We start from the raw sequence: 20,837 nt of genomic DNA on the forward strand, positions 1-20,837 counted from the left end.
ACTTTCCCAGCTTAGCAGCCAATACTGAAATTGGGCTAAAGGTGGTCACCATAACAACTGTTTTTTTCCCAGCCACCAGTGAGTCATCAAGAAGGTGGGGGCAGCACAGGGGAAATGAGAGAGCACACAGCTTTTACCTTAGAATAGTCTGAGACTCAGAACAACACGGTCGCTGTGGAGAGTACTTGAGAGCTTCCACAGTTAGGAGCGGGCAGACTGGAAGGAGCAGGGGATGAATGTGGAGGAGCTGGCTGACCAGTAGCTCCTTCGAGTACCATTGTACCCCTGCCCTGTGGGTGCTACACAAGCACGGGCATTGAAATTCATCAGTGCGCGAAGCTAGCGTGCGTTGTGCTCCTGTCCCACAGATGAAGAGATGCCGCAGCACCAACCTCCTGCGAAGTGTATGCCCCCCATTGCTGTATACCCCACATTGCTGTATGCCCCCTAGTAACGTGTATGTTCCCAGCCCCTCCTGTGATGTATATACAGCAGTGTTATTCTGCATTGAGTGTGGCCATGCCTGTTAGTGATGGCCACAAATCAGTGCGACACAGCCACATGCCCAGTAGATGCTGGACAGGAGACAAGCGGAGGAGGTGAGTAAGGCTGCTGCTGACTTCCCCTATTAATAATATCTATATTGTGTCTGTGTGCATGTACAATGTGTATCTGTATGTCAGTGTATATGATTGTGTATAGATATATGTCTATTAATATGTAGATTTGTGAATTTGCCTTTAAATATGTATCTGTACGTATGCCTATGTGGCGCCCTGGACTAGCCAGGTCGTCACAGGTAAAATACATACACCCCCACCCCCACTAGACAGTAACATTAGCCAAACACAAAATCCTTGTTGCCTCCCTCCAGGGTCTGATGTCCACACCAGGTGGGGCGGAGCCAAGCGGTTGGCCCTGCCCACCGAGGAGTTCACAGGCCTGTAGGCAGGAAAAGGAACAGTTCAGTTGAGGAGGTTGAAGTGAGAGGAGTAAAGTGGAGAGTGTCTAGGTTTGTGGCCCAGGCACTGACAACAAGGTTAGCAGACGGTGGTGGCCGTCTGCAGGAGTGGTGGATCGACGCGGAACCGTAGGACCGGGGTCGGGCGGTGGCCCGCCGGTACCGACCGGGGAGCGAAGTGAAGCCAGCACACACAGGCAGGGCCATCGGACCCCGACTAGGCTTGGAGTCGCCGTCAACAGTCAAATCCGAGTGTGACAGGAACCCCAGGGGTTTCCTAACAACCAAAGACCCGTTAGAAGGCAACCGTCCGCACCGTGAGGGTATACAGCTACCGGCAAAGGCTAGAGACCCAAGGGCTAGCGCCTGCGGGCAAACGGGCTCCTCCGGCATCCATACACCGGGGAGCGGACTACCGTTGGGGACCCATCGTAGTCAAGATAGTACACAAAGGTGCAGGGAGAGACAGCCACCATCACCTGTCCGGGGAAAGACACTGCAGCCGGCTGCGGGACCCGTCCATCCAGCTGTTTGGTTTACCCGAGACCTTGTGCATCTCTTGCTGAGTGAGTACACCCGTGCCATCCGGCACCGCGCCGCGCTGTCCCTGCAACCCTGCACCTCACCTACCCTGCCTCCCCGTCACACCACCGGGCCCCGGGACCACCAACCCCTACCCACGGAGGGGGAAAACAACATCCCAGCTGCTCCCTACCATCGCTCCCGGGATCCCCGTCACCAGCAGCGGTGGTGCCCATCTTCACCACAACCCGTGGGTGGCGTCACGGACTAAATCCCCAAAACAAACTAACCCCCTTTTCACTCACGGGCGAGAAGCGCCGCTCGAGTCCTCGCATCTGGCCCACCGCTCGAGCCATCGAGCAGCAGCCGAGCATTAGCGAGCGCAGCGCCCCGCCGCCCGCGACACCTGTATGTGTATCTGTGTAGGCGTGTCTGTGTGTGCATGGGGCCCACTGAGACTCTTTCGCCAGGGGCCCACAAAAACCTGGAGCCAGCCCTGATGATATTAATGCAATATTAGTTTTGTGGTGAAGAGTCCATGACATTGCTATGTAGCTCCAAATTAAACTCGTATAGTGCTGCTGGCTGCAGCGTACCACTAATAACGGCAAACCACTTGGCCACTATGGGGCCTCAGCCCACATTTGTCATCACACTTTCAATGGTATCTGCATGATGCACAGATACAGTTGAAGGCAACAATGGAACAGGGGGATGTCAGCTCCCTGCTTCATTATTCACTCTGTGCATCTCAGTTATGAGTCTCAGCGGCCGTGATGATGTTACTACATTGTGTCTGCTATGCAAAGCTTGAGACCAGATACTGCAGAGACAGTGGGGGAACGGGAAGAGGTGAGTAGTTGATTTTTATATTATATTAGAAATGGCTACTTGTATGGGGCTATCATTCTGGGTGTGGGGATATATTGTGTTGAAGTGACATACTGTAGGACCCTCATGCTGTATTTAGTTTCATATGGGGCCATCAGAAAGTTTTGGGAGCTTTGTGGGTCATCAACTACGGTATAAGTTGGGGGGACTGTGAGTGTGAGGGCGATCATACTATGTGTGGGGGTGCTATAGGTGCCATTATACTGTATGGAGTGTTATATGCGGTTATTATACTGTGTGAAGAGCTTTATAGGAGCCATTATACAATATGGAGGGCTGTGGGGGCTATTATACTTTGCATTGAACCATTATACTGTGCAAAGGCAATTATACTGTTTGGAGGGCAATGTGGTGGGCATTATACTGTGTGGAGGACTTTGTGAAGCTATTATACTGTGTGTGGGCAATTGTACTTTGTTGAGGGCTGTGTGAGCGCTTTTGTATTGCGTGGAGAGCCATTATACTTTGTGAAGGCAACCATGCTGTCTGGGAGATATTATAGTGTGTGGAGGGCTGTATGGAATCCATTACAGTGTGTGGAGGCCTGTGGGCTGTTATACTGTGTGGGATTCTATTATACTGTTCAGAGGCCAGTATACTGTGTGGATGGCTATGTATGGGGTAATTATACCTTGTTGAGGTCTGTGGGGGACATTATACAACGTGAGAGCCATTGTACCGTTTAAATGGCTGTGTGGGGATCATTATACTGTGGAGAGCTGTGTAGGTGACATTATCCTGTGTGGAGATCTGTGGGGGCCTCATACTTTATACGGGTCCACCATACTAGGCCACGTACTTTATACGGGTCCATCATACTAGTCCTCATACTTTATATGGGTCTATCATACTAGACTGTGTGTGCCATTATATTGTGGTGTTGGACTGTGGGTGCTATCATACTGTGTCACGGGACTGTTGGGGAAATCATACAGTATTGGGAGCATTTTTGTTGGTGGAGCACCCCACAGGGCCTGAGGGGTTACTCATCGCCGGGCTGGTAAAGGGTCAGGGAGATGTCACGGGTGGCCTGCCTGTTTCGTGACCCCAAGGTGTCCACAGAAAGGGGAAGTGGGGATGGATGGGATGATTTTGTGATGCCACCTGCGGTACACGGCCAGGGATTAGCCGTCGCTACTGTCGCTGTCCTCCGGGGCGGATGGTAATAGGTAATAGCAGCAAAGATGGTTTCTGCTCCCCACAGGTGGAGCGGGCCCCGGGGAGGATGATGAGGGGAGTAGCAATGGCCGTTGGCACTGCAGCGCTGGGCGCCGGCGCCGCAGTAACAGGCTGTCCAGGTGTCTTTAATCACTGTTACGGTGCTGTCCCAGAGTACCGGTCACCAGCCATGATGGGCCCTGGTCAGTTCCGGATCCTGTCAAAGGGCGGACCCGGTGCAGTGGTCGGTGGACCCTTCCTGCTTGCGCCTGGGTTGTTAGATCCCCGTGGCCTGAAGTTACTAGTTCTTGACTTGTTGTCTCCCGTCCCATATGCAGGTGCCGCGGGTTTGCTGTCGGGCCGGACTGGTATCTCAACTCTGGACCCTATGTAGCACTGTGCTCCGGGAACTTTAGTGGCAAGAGGGACGTACAGTCCCCTTGTCCCACAGATTCTGGTGATCCAACCTAAAGAATGGTTCACCCTAGGGTTCTGCACCCTGTGCTGCGCTGGTCCTGACGGAGCAATTAAGCTCTCCCCTCGGCGACCGTCTTGACTCCTGTGTCCAACTAGAGCCACCGGTAAACCCGTGTGCTCTCTCCTGCTGGAGAACTGCTCAACTGTCATGTCGGCTCCTAATTCCCCCTGGTGGCCGCTCCTCTCCCGAGTCCGTGTCACTAGTGGGTGGCTGCACCGCCTACTTAGCCAATTTAGGGGTTGAGGTTTTGAATGTGGGAACCCAATTAAGATTTTTGCTATGGAACCCCATGGTTTTTATGCGGGTGGCCCTGCTAACAGAAAAACATCTGTTCCAAACCTATTTTCAAAACATCATATGCAGGTGGAATATATTTACCTGTTGTCACTAGACCCCATGATTGTGTCGGAAGATCTTCTTGTTCTTTGATCAATCCCATAAAGAAAGTTAATACAGATATATAGTCAACAATGTTCACATCTTCCGACCCCACAACCCATTTGCTGTGTAACCTAAAGGACAACAGCTTTACCACATCTTCTAGACTCCGTCAGTGCAACGTACTAATCTTAAAAGGACCAGTGAGGGGTCGGTGCCTGGAACCGCAATTATTTATTTTGGTCTCCAGGTGTTTACTTAAAAGATCACAATAAATTTAATAAGTGCAGCATTTCTATGGCAGCGCCAGCCGTGGTTATTACAATGCAGTACAGCGGGGTAGAGATCTGCTCAGAGATTACCTATTGAATATTTCTCCGGATACGCAGCTTGTGACCACCAGTCAATTATTTCTCTTTTTAGGCAAAACTATACATAGACCGGCAATAATTTAACCCAATGCATTGTAAGGTACTAAGCAGTACAACTATTTCAGGATATGGAAATCAATAAATCTAAGAATTATAAGACATGGCATCAATTCAGCTTTTACCACCCACTTACAGAAAGCCCTGATCCTGCATCTCAACAATTACTGCTGTTACATTTATTACAAAATCAACAACTGAATGTCTTCTGGGCTATTTTATTTTCTGTAAAAGATGGAGATTTTCATGCTGTGTTTCATTGTAAGAACAATTAATGTCCACTTTGATTTTCAATTTTTAGGGGGTCGCTTAATTAGGACGTCACTGCTGAGAGCTATGGCAGACAAAAGCTCCCACTCTGGACTCAGTTTACTGGTTTTGTGTTCCAGCTCACTAATTTTCACAGACACTGTGATGAAATTGGACTCAAAATATAATGAGGCTATTGATTTAATTTTTATTTAAAAGAAAAAAAAATCAATGCTACACATAAAAATAATAAAATTTGTACCCAGTGTAACAAAGAAATATACTTCAATCAGGTATCCTTTATGTCAGAAATGGAGAAGGAAGCCAGTTTCTTTGATGAGGTATATTACAAAGTTTCTTATTTTCAAATATGTGCCCAGACTAGGAGATAATTGTGGTTCAAGAGCTTTTCCCATTTACTTACTAAAAAATATAACCATTATGGAAATAAACAAATAATACATGTGAAAATTCCTAATAACATTTTACTAATCTTTTTAATAGTCGACAGAGGAAAATAATTCTCCAGGTAAAGAATTTTTCGGACTATAATGTGCGCACTAGAAAAGTGATTTTTCTCAAGAAAATTTCTTGAGAAACTTCTGGGAGTTGCAGATTACCGCACCTGCGGTAAAAAATCGCACCAAAACCGCGGGAAAAACGTATGCGTTTTTTCCACGGTTTTACTGCGGTTTTGCTGCGGTTTTTCCGCAGGGTGGTCCCTGCGTTTTTTTTATGCTGTAACTGCAATAAATAATATAGATAATAGATAATCGATAGACAGACAGATAATGGATAGAGGGAAAGATGGATAGATGAATAGATAGAGAGATAGATAGATAGATAGATAGATGAGAAAGACCTATATAATGTCCCACCCCCCTGCACATTCTAAGCTGGCACCCTTTAGTGACTTTCATTTGGCACTAAAGAGTGCCTAGCCTTGTATTTAGCCATAAAATAAATAAATTATTTTAAAAAAACGACGTGAGGTCCCCCCATCTTTTGTAGCCAGCTAGGGTAAAACAGACGGCTGCAGCCTGCAAACCACAGCTGGCAGCTTCACCTTGGCTGGTAATCCAAAACAGAGGGCACCCCACGCTGTTATTTTACATTAAATAAATAATTTAAAACAAAAAACGTGGGGTCCCCCCCAAATTGGATCACCAGCCAAGGTAAAGCGGATAGCTGTGGTCTGGTATTCTCAGACTAGGGAGGTTCACTGTTATTGGACACTCCCCAACCTAAAAATAGCAGGCTACAGCCGCCCCAGAAGTGGCGCATCCATTAGATGTGCCAATCCTGGCGCTTCGCCGCAACTCATCCCGTTGCCCTGGTGCGTTGGCAAACGAGGTAATATATGGGGTTGATGCCAGATGTGTAATGTCACCTGGCATCAAGCCCTGGGGTTCGTGATGTCACGCGTCTATCAGATACCTGACATCACCAACCCAGTCAGTAAGAAATAAAAAATAGACAACAAAAAAAGTTTTATTTGAAAAAACACTGCCCAAAACAGTTCCTCTTTCACCAATTTATTGAAAAGAACAATCAATTCCACGTCCGGCGTAATCCAATAAGGGAGGGGGGGTCCCACGGCGATCCATACCATAGTCACTGTCCCAGTCAATGAAGAACACAATGTTCCCCATTGGCTAGGAGAGCAATGCAGTGACCTGAGCTAACATCAATAGCCCAGGTCCTGCAGGGGATGACGAGCGCTGCTGTCAGGAGGATAGATGAGATTATTACCTGCTGTGATCATCTCCTGTACTGCTGACGTCAGCGCTGTGACTGACTTCTATGCCCGCCACGTTGTCAGCAGTATCGCGAGAGCCCGTGACGTCACCGCTAGTGACAGTCTCGGGCCGCTCACAAGACGGGTATAGACAGCAGTGACTGCGCTGACATCAGGAGGCAGGAGATGGTCACAGCAGGTAATGATCTCATCTCATCTCCTGACAGCGCTTGTCATCCCCGCGGCTGCACGCACTGCAGCGTGACAATCAGCTGATACTGCGGGCAGACACTGACACAAAGCAGTGCAGGCAGCGGCGGGGCTGGAGCGGGACACAGACTGCACGGGCACCTGGAGGTCACACAGAAGTGCTTCCGTGCGGCGTCCATGGAGTGTGACGTGTGTGTTTACTCTGTTCTGCTTCCTCTTCCTGGCATAATGACATCACTCCCTGCAAAACCGCTGGCAGTGATGAGCATTACCGCAAGTAAATCGCGGCTATACCGGGAGTATACCGCACATCATTTGCTACCTGCGGTATACCCCCGGTATTTCACGATTACATTACAGTGAATGGAGTGAAATACCGGGGGTATACCGCAGGTACCTGCGAAAAAGAAGTGACATGCACATTTTCTCAATAAATTTTTTCAAGAAATTCTTCATAAAGAATTTTCTTGAGAAAAAAACGCAGTGTGCGCACAGCTATTTTTTTTTCCCATAGGTCTTGCTAGGAAATGTCTGCACAAAGATTGCAAACATTTCTCAAGAAATTTCTGCAGCAAAACCGCGGGTAAAACCGCGGGTAAAAATGCCTAGTGCGCACATGGCCTAAAAACACACTTTTTATCCCCTAAATGTGGGGGGAAAGTGGGGGATGCGTCTTAAAGTCTGAATGTAGGGCATGGCTGCGGTGAATGAGGGTGCTGCGGTGGAGCGGGTCATCGGTGGCACGAGCAGGCTGTAGCAGCGTCTGCTGTGACCACGTGGGCCCGCTCATTTCATATGCATTCATCCTCTCGCCCATCATCTCTCAGCGATGAAGCCAGCGCTGACAGGTGGCCGGATGATGGGCGGGGGAGCCAGCCAGCGTGATCACCCATGGCAACTACAGCCTGGAGTGATCATGTGCGGCTATATTCACTGCCCACCACGCATCATCATCAGCGCGGGGGGCAGTGAATAAGTACGGTATACTCACCATTCCCTGCAGCATCACGATGTCCTCCTTTTTGCCGTCCAGCTGATGTGTGTGGAGAGCGCGCACAGCGATGACATCATCCCTGTATGCACTGCTCTCCACACACATCAGCAGGCAGGCAGACAGGAGGAGAACACGATGCTGCAGGGAACGGTGATCAGCTCCACACAGGTCAGCGACGCTGCTACTGACACAGACAGGAAGACGAATGATGCTGCAGAAGTGAGGAAAGGTGAGTATTTTTTTTGTGTGCCACAGGATGCAGGCCATATACCAGGATGGGGGTATATATCAGGATGGGGGTATATATCAGGATGGGGGTATATAGCAGGATGGGGGTATATACAGTTAGGTCCAGAAATATTTGGACAGTGACACAAGTTTTGTTAATTTAGCTGTTTACAAAAACATGTTCAGAAATACAATTATATATATAATATGGGCTGAAAGTGCACACTCCCAGCTGCAATATGAGAGTTGTCACATCCAAATCGGAGAAAGGGTTTAGGAATCATAGCTCTGTAATGCATAGCCTCCTCTTTTTCAAGGGACCAAAAGTAATTGGACAAGGGACTCTAAGGGCTGCAATTAACTCTGAAGGCGTCTCCCTCGTTAACCTGTAATAAATGAAGTAGTTAAAAGGTCTGGGGTTGATTACAGGTGTGTGGTTTTGCATTTGGAAGCTGTTGCTGTGACCAGACAACATGCGGTCTAAGGAACTCTCAATTGAGGTGAAGCAGAACATCCTGAGGCTGAAAAAAAAGAAAAAATCCATCAGAGAGATAGCAGACATGCTTGGAGTAGCAAAATCAACAGTCGGGTACATTCTGAGAAAAAAGGAATTGACTGGTGAGCTTGGGAACTCAAAAAGGCCTGGGCGTCCACGGATGACAACAGTGGTGGATGATCGCCGCATACTTTCTTTGGTGAAGAAGAACCCGTTCACAACATCAACTGAAGTCCAGAACACTCTCAGTGAAGTAGGTGTATCTGTCTCTAAGTCAACAGTAAAGAGAAGACTCCATGAAAGTAAATACAAAGGGTTCACATCTAGATGCAAACCATTCATCAATTCCAAAAATAGACAGGCCAGAGTTAAATTTGCTGAAAAACACCTCATGAAGCCAGCTCAGTTCTGGAAAAGTATTCTATGGACAGATGAGACAAAGATCAACCTGTACCAGAATGATGGGAAGAAAAAAGTTTGGAGAAGAAAGGGAACGGCACATGATCCAAGGCACACCACATCCTCTGTAAAACATGGTGGAGGCAACGTGATGGCATGGGCATCCATGGCTTTCAATGGCACTGGGTCACTTGTGTTTATTGATGACATAACAGCAGACAAGAGTAGCCGGATGAATTCTGAAGTGTACCGGGATATACTTTCAGCCCAGATTCAGCCAAATGCCGCAAAGTTGATCGAACGGCGCTTCATAGTACAGATGGACAATGACCCCAAGCATACAGCCAAAGCTACCCAGGAGTTCATGAGTGCAAAAAAGTGGAACATTCTGCAATGGCCAAGTCAATCACCAGATCTTAACCCAATTGAGCATGCATTTCACTTGCTCAACTCCAGACTTAAGACGGAAAGACCTACAAACAAGCAAAACCTGAAGGCTGCGGCTGTAAAGGCCTGGCAAAGCATTAAGAAGGAGGAAACCCAGCGTTTGGTGATGTCCATGGGTTCCAGACTTAAGGCAGTGATTGCCTCCAAAAGATTCGCAACAAAATATTGAAAATACAAATATTTTGTTTGGGTTTGGTTTATTTGTCCAATTACTTTTGACCTCCTAAAATGTGGAGTGTTTGTAAAGACGTTACAATCTGCACTTGAATTCTGTTGTAGAGGTTTCATTTCAAATCCAATGTGGTGGCATGCAGAGCCCAACTCGCGAAAATTGTGTCTGTAGCAGGATGGGGGTATTTATCAGGATGGGGGTATATAGCAGGATAGAGGTATTTATCAGGATGGGGGTATATAGCAGGATGGGGGTATTTATCAGGCTGGCGGTATTTATTAGGATGGGGGTATATAGCAGGATGGGGGCTATACCAGGATGGGGGTATTTATCAGGATGGGGGTATATAGCAGGATGGGGTATTAATCAGGCTGGGGGTATTTATAAGGATGTGGGTATATAGTAGGATGTGGGCTATACCAGGATGGGGTATTTATCAGGATGGGGGTATATAGCAGGATGGGGGTATATAGCAGGATGAGGGTATATAGCATAATGGGGGTATGAAGCAGGATGGGGGCTATACCAGGATGGGGGTATTTATCAGGATGGGGGTATTTATCAGGAGGATGAACAAATATACAAGGCAGAAGGATCATTACCAGGATGGGGTACCTTAGTAGAGAATTTGGGGACATTACCTCCATAACAGTGTCAATAGCAGATCCTCGCCCCATAACAGTGTGTCATGACCACATTTTTTGCTTAAAATTTTATTTTCCTATTTTCCTCCTCTAAAACCAGGGTGCGTCTTATGGTCCAGTGCGTCTTATAGTCTGAAAAATACAATTTCAAAATCAAACAAACGTTCCTCCTTACAAGATAATAGTATTACTGTTAGTCATTGTGATTTATGCTGGGGTCAAACAATCATAAATTCTCTTGTCCAGGAGAATCAGTTTGATTATGCTAATGACACTCCGATTGGAGCTTGATCAGAGTGTCAGCTTAGTGTAATCGGATTCTCTCGGATGCAAGAATCGGAGCACACTGTCAAGAGAAAATGAAGAACAATGTTTCTCCATTTTCTCCCTTCTGTGAGTGCATGGAATATTGATATCAACCAAGTGCAGTCCAATGATTTCCATGCACCCATAGACTTGAATGGGTGAGTCTCACCACATTTTAGAGTGAAATTGCAGCATGTTGCAATTTTTTTCACTGACAGACTGTTATTAAAAAATTGATCATCAGCACAAACCCAATGAATATCAATGATCTGATTGCTATGTGTGCCGCCCCGTGACCCCGTTACCTTCAGGTCGTCTCAGGGTCTTCAGGGACGGCGCGTCCTGGGTCCTTTTGGTAACAGGTAGGTTGACTTCTATAGGATTTGTGACGCTACTCTCGGTATTGCGGTCAGGGCGACCGCCACTGCAGATTAGGGGACGCCTGGGGCTGATGTTGAGTGCAGTTAGATGTGGTGGCCTCCCGAGAGTGAGGCTGGCCCCAGGGCCCAGTGTAGGTGTGTGGCACCACAGGTCGTAGAAGAACTCACACGCACAGCAAGAATGCCTTTCAGGGTTTTTACTCACTTCGGATGGCAGGGGTGAATAACGCGGACGATACTATGATGTCCCAAGAGGGGAACCAGGCTCCTCCAGGCTGACTTAGGGGGTGGCTGCTAACTCGCCTTCCTAGCCCTCTTGTTTTTGTGGTGACCCAGACTTGTTGTCCTACGGGGTCACCCAGGGAAGTTGCTTATGCCTGTTCTCCCCTTTTTCGGCCCGTTTGCTTGTAGCCTGGACCTGGTATATACCAGGAGGGGTCCAGGAAAGGGACAGTATATACCAGTATGGGGGGCATAAATACCAGGATGAGAGCATATATACCAGGATGGGGGACATATTTACCAGGAAGTAGCCCAAGATAGTGGACATTTACCAAGATGGCAGACAAATTTACCAGGAAGGAGCACAGAATGGGGTATGTTAGAGAAACATGGGAACATTTACTAAATAATGGTGGTGAAGGCATCTTATATGTCTTTATAGGATTTAGAACGCTAAATGTATACATACATCTGATCAACATGTGGGGGTAGGCAAGTCCAAATTTTGCACCGGGGCCCATCGAACTCTAGTTACGCTATTGATAAGAATGGTACTTTTTCTTAAAAATGGCAGATTTGATTTAATATTAATAACTTTAAAAAGGAGTGTGTCACCCCATACTGACTGTTCATACCAAACACAGTCACTCGGGGAACGATTGGCGTGGCCAATTTGTTTAGTCTGCCTTCCCACTTACTTGTTTTCCATCCAGAGAGATGGAAATTATGTAGAAAGGTACCCTACACTGCTCGGCAATGGCAAGGGTGCACCACACATCTGTGCTTGGTTTGAACAGTCGATTTTAGCAAACATACATTGCAATCACTTTAGCTTGTTTATAAGTTTGTAACAGGTGGCAAATAGGAAAATTGTATTTTTATTTTTAAAAGTGATATAATCTTGGCTTCTGCATACAATAAATATAATTTTTCAATCTTTTAGGAAATGTAATGGTTACATAATATGTTTTATTTTTCTCATTATATGACTAATGCTACGCAGTTGTATGTATTACTGTACGGTGAGAATCATACAGCAGGCGGACCCCTGACTAATATCCTGTATTTTTATCTAGATCGTTGACAGAAGGAGGTGATGTGGATCGGTTCATGCATCTATCGGAGGATATATGTCCATCAATGTCACTGACCCACAGCCTCTGAGAGCGCTGTACAAGGCTTCAGACAAGTTTCCAATATTCTGTGGCAGGTAAATTATTATTATGGGATTACAGGATAGCAGAGCGGCAGATACAAACGTGACGGTTATCACTGTCTTGGTGCCATCTGGTGCTGTGACTGAGCTGTTGATTGTTGCCTTGGTCATATTTTAGCATTGGTTCCATTATGTGTTCATGAAAAGAAGCTTGTGTAGGCAATGTACAGAATGGAAATGACAGTAGCAGATCCAGCCCCGCAAGTTTTTGTTACCTGAAATACACTTGTATGTCTTAAGGTCACTTCACACATAACGAGATCGCTAACGACATTGTTGCTACGTCACAGTTTCTGTGGCGAAACAACGACTTCACCAGCGATCTCGTTATGTTTGACACGTACCAACGATCCGCCCCCTACTGTGAGATCGTTGGTCGTTGCTGAATGTCCTGGGCCATTTTTGGCTCGTTGGAGTCCTGCTGGGCAGGATGGATCTGTATGTTTGCCACCTACCAACGATCTCGTTAACGACCTAGATGAGAACTTAAAGTGTGACACGTAGGCGTGTAGTTGTGTCACCTTTTCAGCGCCCCCTCTGCACCGATTGGTTGGCGCTGAGAACAGTAAGCAAACACTCGGGAACGAAGGGGGATGAATCTGAGTTCAGATACAGCTTCGATCAGAAAAGCAAGCAAGCAACCGGGAACAAAGTACGAATGAATCCAGGTGGAGTCGCAGGTTCTATCCTCAAAGCAAGGCTCAAAAAGGGACAAAGGATGAAGCGGTACATAGTTGCCTTCTAGGCCGGCTGCCTAAGCAGAACGCAGTATTGGCCACCAATCGGAGCGGAGGGGTGTGGAAAAGGCGACGCATATGCACGCCTACGTGGCTTACAGCGTCAAACACTATGCCCCTATTCGAGGTCGGAATCGTTACATAGTTGCTGTGTGACAGGGTCCCAACGACCAACGAGATCGTTATACAGGTCGCTGCATCGTTACTAAAGTCGTTGGGAAAATAACTGTGTGACATCTCACCAATGATCTCAACAAAGACTTAACAATGATCCGGAAACTGTGACGTAGTAACGATTTCGTTAACGATCTCGTTATGTGTGACTGGACCTTTAGTCCTTGTAGACAACCTGTACGTGATTGTTGACCTGGAACTAAGGCGGGCTTTAGACGCTGCAACATCGCTAGCATTGGCTAGCGATGTCCAGCGCGATAGCACACGCCCCCATCGTACATGCGATATATGGTGTTTGCTGCCGTAGCGAACATTATCGCTACGGCAGCTTCACGCGCACATACCTGGTCGGCGACGTCGCTGTGACTGCCGAACATTCCGTCCTTCAAGGGGGAGGTGCGTTGAGTGTCACCGTGACGTCACCAAACAGCCGGCCAATAGCAGCGGAGGGGCGGAGATGAGCGGGACATAACATCCCGCCCACCTCCTTCCTTCCGCATAGCTGGTGGACACAGGTAAGGAGATGTTTGTCGTTCCTGCGGCTTCACACACAGCGATGTGTGGTGCTGCAGGAACGACAAACAACATCGTATCTGCAGCAGGAGCGACATTATGAAAATGAACGACGTGACACAAATCAGCGTTTTTTGTCACTTTTGCGCTCGTTCATCGTCGTACCTAGGCTTTACACATTGCGATGTCGCTACCGGCGCCGGATGTGCTTCACTAACGACGTGACCCCGACGATATATCAGTAGCGATGTCGCAACGTGTAAAGCCCCCCTAAAGGTGATCAAATATATCTCTTTGACTTTTGCTCATTCTACTCATTAATTACACTCACTCCATTGTTTGGATGTGTGACTTCTCCTGTCCATTGTGCTTGTATTATCCATGGGCATGACGATCCACATATAGTATTGCCTACTGCTGGTTAATAGGTTTATTTTAGGATATCCTGGTATTTCAGCTCCATTTTCTGCAGCACAGAGCTCATCAGACCCTGTTATTTAGGAAAAGCCTGTAGTATGGCTAATCTATTAAAGGGAAAATGCTTTGGAGCCCTTCAGGCAGGGTGACTGATATAAACTAATTGAAGGTGGGGGTCATGGATAATTCATTGTACTGTAGATTAGGTAAAGAGAACGTGTTATCAGCTCCAAAGTGTCCAGTTTTTACTCTTTTTATATTCCCATTGCTCTTCTGAGTATTTTGATTTGTTCTGTGGCACACAATTCAAGTGATATGGGCTTTTTATCTGATACTAATTTAAACTGTCTTCACGAAAGGGGTGTGGCTCATAGGATTCTGTGAGGGGCGTGTCTTTAGGCTGTTTTCCATAATTAGCCTGTAAGCCATGCCCCCTTGGCAAAAAAAGAATAACAATTAGTACTAAATAAAAACTTGTATCTCTGAATCTGTAAAAAAGAGAAAAGCAGAATTCTCAGGGGAGCAGCGGGAATAGAAAAAGAGCAAAAACTGTCCACATCTCACCTGTTGGTAGGTCCTCTTTAAATGACGTGGTCCTGAACTTTGCTGCTGAAGATGTTCATGAGGAGAGGGGTACCACTGGCTATAGTAAGGTCCACATACCTCCCAAAAATTGCTAAAAAAGACTCTCAGACGTCTATTTCAGTCATAGTCATTTCCAAGTCCCTACCTTCTCAGACTCAGGAGAGAAGATGCATTGCTGTAGGGGTAAGGGTTGTCATTCAGGACTGTAGGAAACCTGACTGAGCAGCCGGAGATAGCGGTAATGGCTTATTGATCCGTTTCTAAAGGGAACTCGCTGTTTATTGTACATAATCAGAAGATGACTGAATGCTTCTTGTAGAAATTGCCGGCTCATGTGACTTATACACATACATTAGAGATAAGGACTTACCTGAATCATCTTTCTGACATTATCAGGGAAAGGTGAGTAAATGACCCCAGTAATAGGAGAATAGCACACTGCTACATATAATAACATGGCCGTACAGTTGGAAAACCATCTCCTTAGAACACTTTTGTTATTCTCCTTCCGTTTGCTCGTCTAGTGAGATACCTTAAAAGCCTCCGCTGAATAGATGTAATCTAAGAATTAGGATCTTGGAAGCAAATGGTGTTTTTTTCTTAGATTGTTTTGTCTCATTCCTGCTGTATTCAGCGGCCACTTCTATTGTCTTCGCCTAGCAATAAAAAAAAGTTAATTAACAGGAAAATAAAAGATTAGAATAAATAGGATTTTGAAATAAAGGTATAGAAATTAATGATGTAAACACAAAATGTTGTATAAACCTTTTTTTTAAGAATTGGAAGCCAAAACCCGTTTTCTAAGTTCAAGATGGAAATTTTATGATTCACAAGTAAATAAGAAAAGTAGAAATGTAAGATCAAGGAGTTTTCCCAATGATAAAGGCTTCGTAGCTACAGCTCTCACCTTTGGGAATGGTCCGGTGGCCTCTCCTTCAAGACTATGGTAGTTAGAGGCACAGGTTTCTTTGCTTTTAGGTAGTAAGAACATATCGCTAAAAGAAGTGCAGTGTTATCAAAAAGTTTTTCTATGTTTCACGGAAAGAAGATGGGAAGTGAACACCACATAAGAAACTGGATGGCAAAATTCAGCCCAAAAATATGTGGCCCAGTTTAATTTTTCATATTGGTCTCTATCTCTTTTATACAGCAATATAGCAACTGATGCTATGTCACAATTAATGGGGTTGTCCACTACTTGGACAACCCCTACTCATTCCCCTTGATTGCCCCCATAAAAATAAATAACCCTATACTCTTGTCCAGTGCAGCCACGATTCTAGTGATGCCTGAAGTCGCGTTCCGGGACCCATATGACAATGTTATGACACGCGAGCTCCATGATCAATCAGTGCTTCTTTCTCTCCGCCTTCGGATGTTTGAGCAGGAATTCAAGGCAGCACTCACATGCTGCTCAAATATCCCGAAGGTGGGGAGACAGGCGCTGGGTGCTGATTGGTCAAGGGGCTTGCGTGCCATGACAGTGTCATGTGGGCCCCGGAAACACGGCGTCAGACATCACTGGAACTGCTGCCGCACTGGAAGGGAGTATAGGCTTATTTATTTTTATGGGGGCGAACAAGGGGAACAAGAAGGGGTTGTCCAATGTAGTGGACATCCTCTTTTAAAGGGAACCTGTCACCACTTTTTTGGCATATAAGCTGCAGCCACCACCACCGGGCTCTTATATACAGTATTCTAACATGCTGTACATAAGAGCCCAGGCCGCTGTGAGAACATGAAACACTTTATAATACTTACCTAACAGTCACATGGTTGGCCATATGGGCGTCTCCATTGTCCGGTGCCGGCGCTGCCTCTTTTGGCCATCTTTGTTCTCCTTCTCTAGCCGTGGTGTATGATGCATTCAGGTCCTGAGCAGGCGCACTTTGATCTGCTCTGAGCAGGGCAGATCAAAGTATTGTAGTGCGCCTGCGCAGGACCGGCGAGTGTGTATGACGTAGACACATCATGCACACAGGCTTCAGAGAGAGGACGAAAATGGCCGAAAGAGGCGGTGCCGGCACTGGACAACGGAGACGCCCATATGGCCAACCGCGCGACCGTTAGGTAAGTATTCTAAAGTGTTTTTATGTGTTCCCTGCGGCCTGGGCTCTTATATACAGCATGTTAGAATGCTGTATATAAGAGCCCGGTGGTGGCCGCAGCTTATATGCTAAATAAGTGGTGACAGGTTCCCTTTAATATCACTCCTCCCCACACACACAAAAATCTCTCTATACATTAGAAAAAGACTCATTTATCTGTTTTACCAAGCAAAACACATTTCCAAACAAATTACCAGACTTCATATTTACTGATACATGTAGCAATATATATTTTATAATGCAGGTATTTTGCAGACTATTAACACTCCTGGAGTCCCTTACACCATTCTGGTATTTGAACCCCTTACTCCCAAGCACATGTATGGTATTTTATGAAAATAGTAATGTATAGTAAGGCTGAGGCGTATGTATAGTAATGTATAGTAAGGCGTATAGTAAGGCTGAGTTCACATTTCCGTACACATTCTATTTTGCTATTCTGTTTAGAGGAACCAATGTAATTCATGTACAAAAGTAACCATTTGCATCCAATTAAAAGAAGAGGGGTCCCATTGATTATTATGGGGTCTGTATGGGTTCTGTTTTGTGCTATTTTTTAGAACAGAAGAAATATTTGTAAGTGCAGAACTTTTTTTTTCCACTCTACAAATTGTCACAGAATCAAACCCACATACACTCCATAATAATCAGTGGGGGCCATGTGTTTTCGTTTGCTCCAGCAATGCAATAGATCCTTTATGCACATGAACCATGTTTATCTGTTCCGCTAAGAACATAAAATTGGAATGTGGCTCCGACTCGGCCTAAAGGAGGCTTTACACGCAACGGCATCGCTAACTAGATGTCATTGGGGGTCACGGAATTCATGACGCACATCCGGCCTCGTTAGCGACGTCGTTGCGTGTGAAACGCAGGAACGACCGGTAACGATCAAAATGACTTACCTAATCGTTGATCGTTGACACGTCATTCTAATCCCAATTATTGTTGCTGTTGTAGGACACAGGTTGTTCGTCGTTCCTGCGGCAGCACACATCGCTACATGTGACACCACAGGAACGATGAACATCACCTTACCTGCAGCCGCCCGCAATGAGCAAGGAAGGAGGTGGGCAGGATGTTTGTCCCGTTCATCTCCGCCCCTCCGCTTTTATTGGGCGGCCTCTTAGTGACACCGCTGTGACGCCGCACGAACCGCCCCCTTAGAAAGGAGGCCGTTCACCAGCAACAGCGACGTCGCTAGGCAGGTACGTATGTGTGACGGTTGTAAGCGATGTTGTGCGCCACGGGCAGCCATTTTCCCGTGACGCACAACTGGTGGGGGCGGGTACGCTCGCTAGCGATATCGATAGCAATATCTCTGCGTGTAAAGTGCCCTTAACACCTCCCTACTCACATTGCTAATCATCTGAGTCCTCCTGCCCTGAAGCCGGCCTGTAGAGCCGCATCTCACACCATCCTGACCCACATTGGCAGAGTTACCTGAAACTATTTCAAAAACCTCAAAAGTTGCACAATGTTTTCAACATTTCAAAACGTTTTACCAAAGAATGTCGGCAAAAATAGTTTGATGAATCCGTTCCTTATTCTGTCAAACAATATCTACCATGCTTCCAGTGCGGCAGCGTAGCAGTTGAGATGACTGACATGCTGCTGCGCTCCGCTTCGCAGCAGCAGCTGAGGTTACTCATTGTAATCATTATGCTCCACTGTTGCACTCTGGTGACCTAGGTACTACAACTGGCTGCAAAGAGGGCTGCCATACTTTGAATCTAGCAATTCCTTAATGGGCGCTGTGGTTTGCTGCCCACTCAGGGAAGATTCTTGAGTCCTGCCGCCCTCATAATTATCGTGGGGGAGTTGTTTAAACTTGGCACTCCCATGGAAATTGGTAAACTAGAGAAATCTAGAGGTGTAGTTTTGCTCTTATACAAGTGACATGGGAGGAAGCTATTTTCTTCATAAAATTTACTGTGTAAATATTATAGCAATTTTGCGCACTTGATATGTACCGTACTCTACGCAGGTTGATAGAGTGTGTGATGTGGGGCTGTGGCCAATTCCCTGGGGTCCACTGTCACTGGGATTTTTGTAGCAGTTTTCTGTTCAGATCTTTACATTGTAGATATTATAAATTTAGGAATGTGACTAAATAACAGATTTATTGAGCCAAAAAACAAGTACCATACTCCCCATTGGCTTTGCCCTGCCATTCCTACAGCAGACATATGGCCTCTTCCAGCAAGCCGATACTGGAGATATGGCAGAGTCATCAATTCTGCTGCAGCCTAAACTGAAAGGACCACAATGATGGTCATCCCAATGTCACCAGCCTTATCGCCGCTGGAGTTAAAGTGGTGGTCTGAAGGTCAAAGAAATTTTAATCTAAACCTCTATATATTCAGTGCTGTATTCTAAACTGATTTCCAATATGCTTGCATCAGTGGCGAACACAAACAAGGGTACATGGCGTTTGGAGACCAGCACCGCTCCCGTAAGTGACATCATTTTCAGGGACGGTGCTGGTCTCTGAACTCCTGGTATTCTGACAGTGCGCTCTGCTCTGTTAGTGCCTAATAACTACTGAGCTGAGCTGGCAACACAGAGCGCACTGTCATTGTGCACAGTGCATAGCGTGCAGGGAGTTACCCACCCACTGATACAAGCCTCACTGATGACTCTTTGTTTCAGGGAGGGTCAGAGGCTCCCCAGTGACAGCAGCCTTTACCTCCTGGTGACACTTCATTTTAGTATACCAGAATGCCCTGGGATTTTCAAACAAAGCGTCATCACACAGGAAGCAGGGAAAAAAAATATATCAGATTGCGTAGTTAGGGAACAGCAAGGAATTTTTAACCTTTTCCTATCCAATAAAATTTCCTGCTCTGCCCATTGAAATCCTATTATAATTGGGAAAAAACGTCAAAACAGAATTTTGCAAAATGAATGAATTTTGTAAAATAAATCAACAGGAAATCAATTTTTTTCACATGTGAATGATAAACAAGGCAGTGGCCCGACAAAGCAGCGTAACGGAATTTTTGGAATGTCCCCCCCGGAGGGACTCAGGATAGGAAAAGGTTAATAAAAATGTATAATAAATTAGTTTAGATAAATAAATAGATAGGAATTTAGATTAAAATTTCTTTGGCCTTTGGACCACCCTTTTAAGGAAAGATGAATTTGTTTGTGCCTGTATAATATTTTGTCTTTTTAGTCAGTCTGTATGTACTGTATGTGCAATTTTACATTTTTATTTCAGTAATCCCTAGGAAAAACATGGCAGATGAAATAGAAGCAATACAAGAGATTAAGGAGGAATTGCTGAGTGCTAAGATTTCAGGTAAAATCTCCCAAGGCTTTTGGGTTGCAAATAAAGAGACAGAATCCATGGTAATTAGCCCATGTGCAGATGCATTATATCATGAACGATTTGTACCTTTGGTGAGGGTCAGACTGAAAGCTCTCTTCATACAAAGAGTATTAAATGTATCGATCTGAAATAGAAAAGCACTCCGGTAGAACAACCGAATGGGTGGCTGATAACCCTTCAACATACCATTATCACACCGATACTATAAGAAATAGAAAAACAAAGTGCACACTCCACATCTGGCAACTATAGGCCATCTCTAGCTTGCTGGGATCCATGATGTAGACCAGTCCATCCAGTAGTTTTATGGTTATCACCCTGGAATCACTGCAAAATCTGAAATGAAGTGCAATGGTAAAATACCAAAATCACCAAGACTAAGGGGTACTTTGCACACTACGACATCGCAAGCCGATGGTAGTGATACCGGGCGCAATAGTCCCCGCCCCCGT

At 46.0% G+C, this 20,837-nt stretch overlaps 1 long non-coding RNA gene across 1 annotated transcript in view; it reads left to right on the forward strand.

Annotated features, from left to right (window-relative positions):
• The window catches only part of LOC142308023 (uncharacterized), a 105,336-nt gene extending 85,007 nt beyond the window's left edge, over nt 1-20,329 (forward strand). Inside the window, exons 2-3 of the long non-coding RNA XR_012753984.1 lie at nt 12,378-12,511; nt 20,275-20,329. This is a non-coding gene — a long non-coding RNA (uncharacterized LOC142308023). The remainder of the gene's footprint in view (nt 1-12,377; nt 12,512-20,274) is intronic.
• The last annotated feature ends 508 nt before the right edge of the window (nt 20,330-20,837 follow it).

Source organism: Anomaloglossus baeobatrachus, chromosome 1 (assembly GCF_048569485.1).
Source record: "Anomaloglossus baeobatrachus isolate aAnoBae1 chromosome 1, aAnoBae1.hap1, whole genome shotgun sequence".
Taxonomy (NCBI): Eukaryota; Metazoa; Chordata; class Amphibia; order Anura; family Aromobatidae; genus Anomaloglossus; species Anomaloglossus baeobatrachus.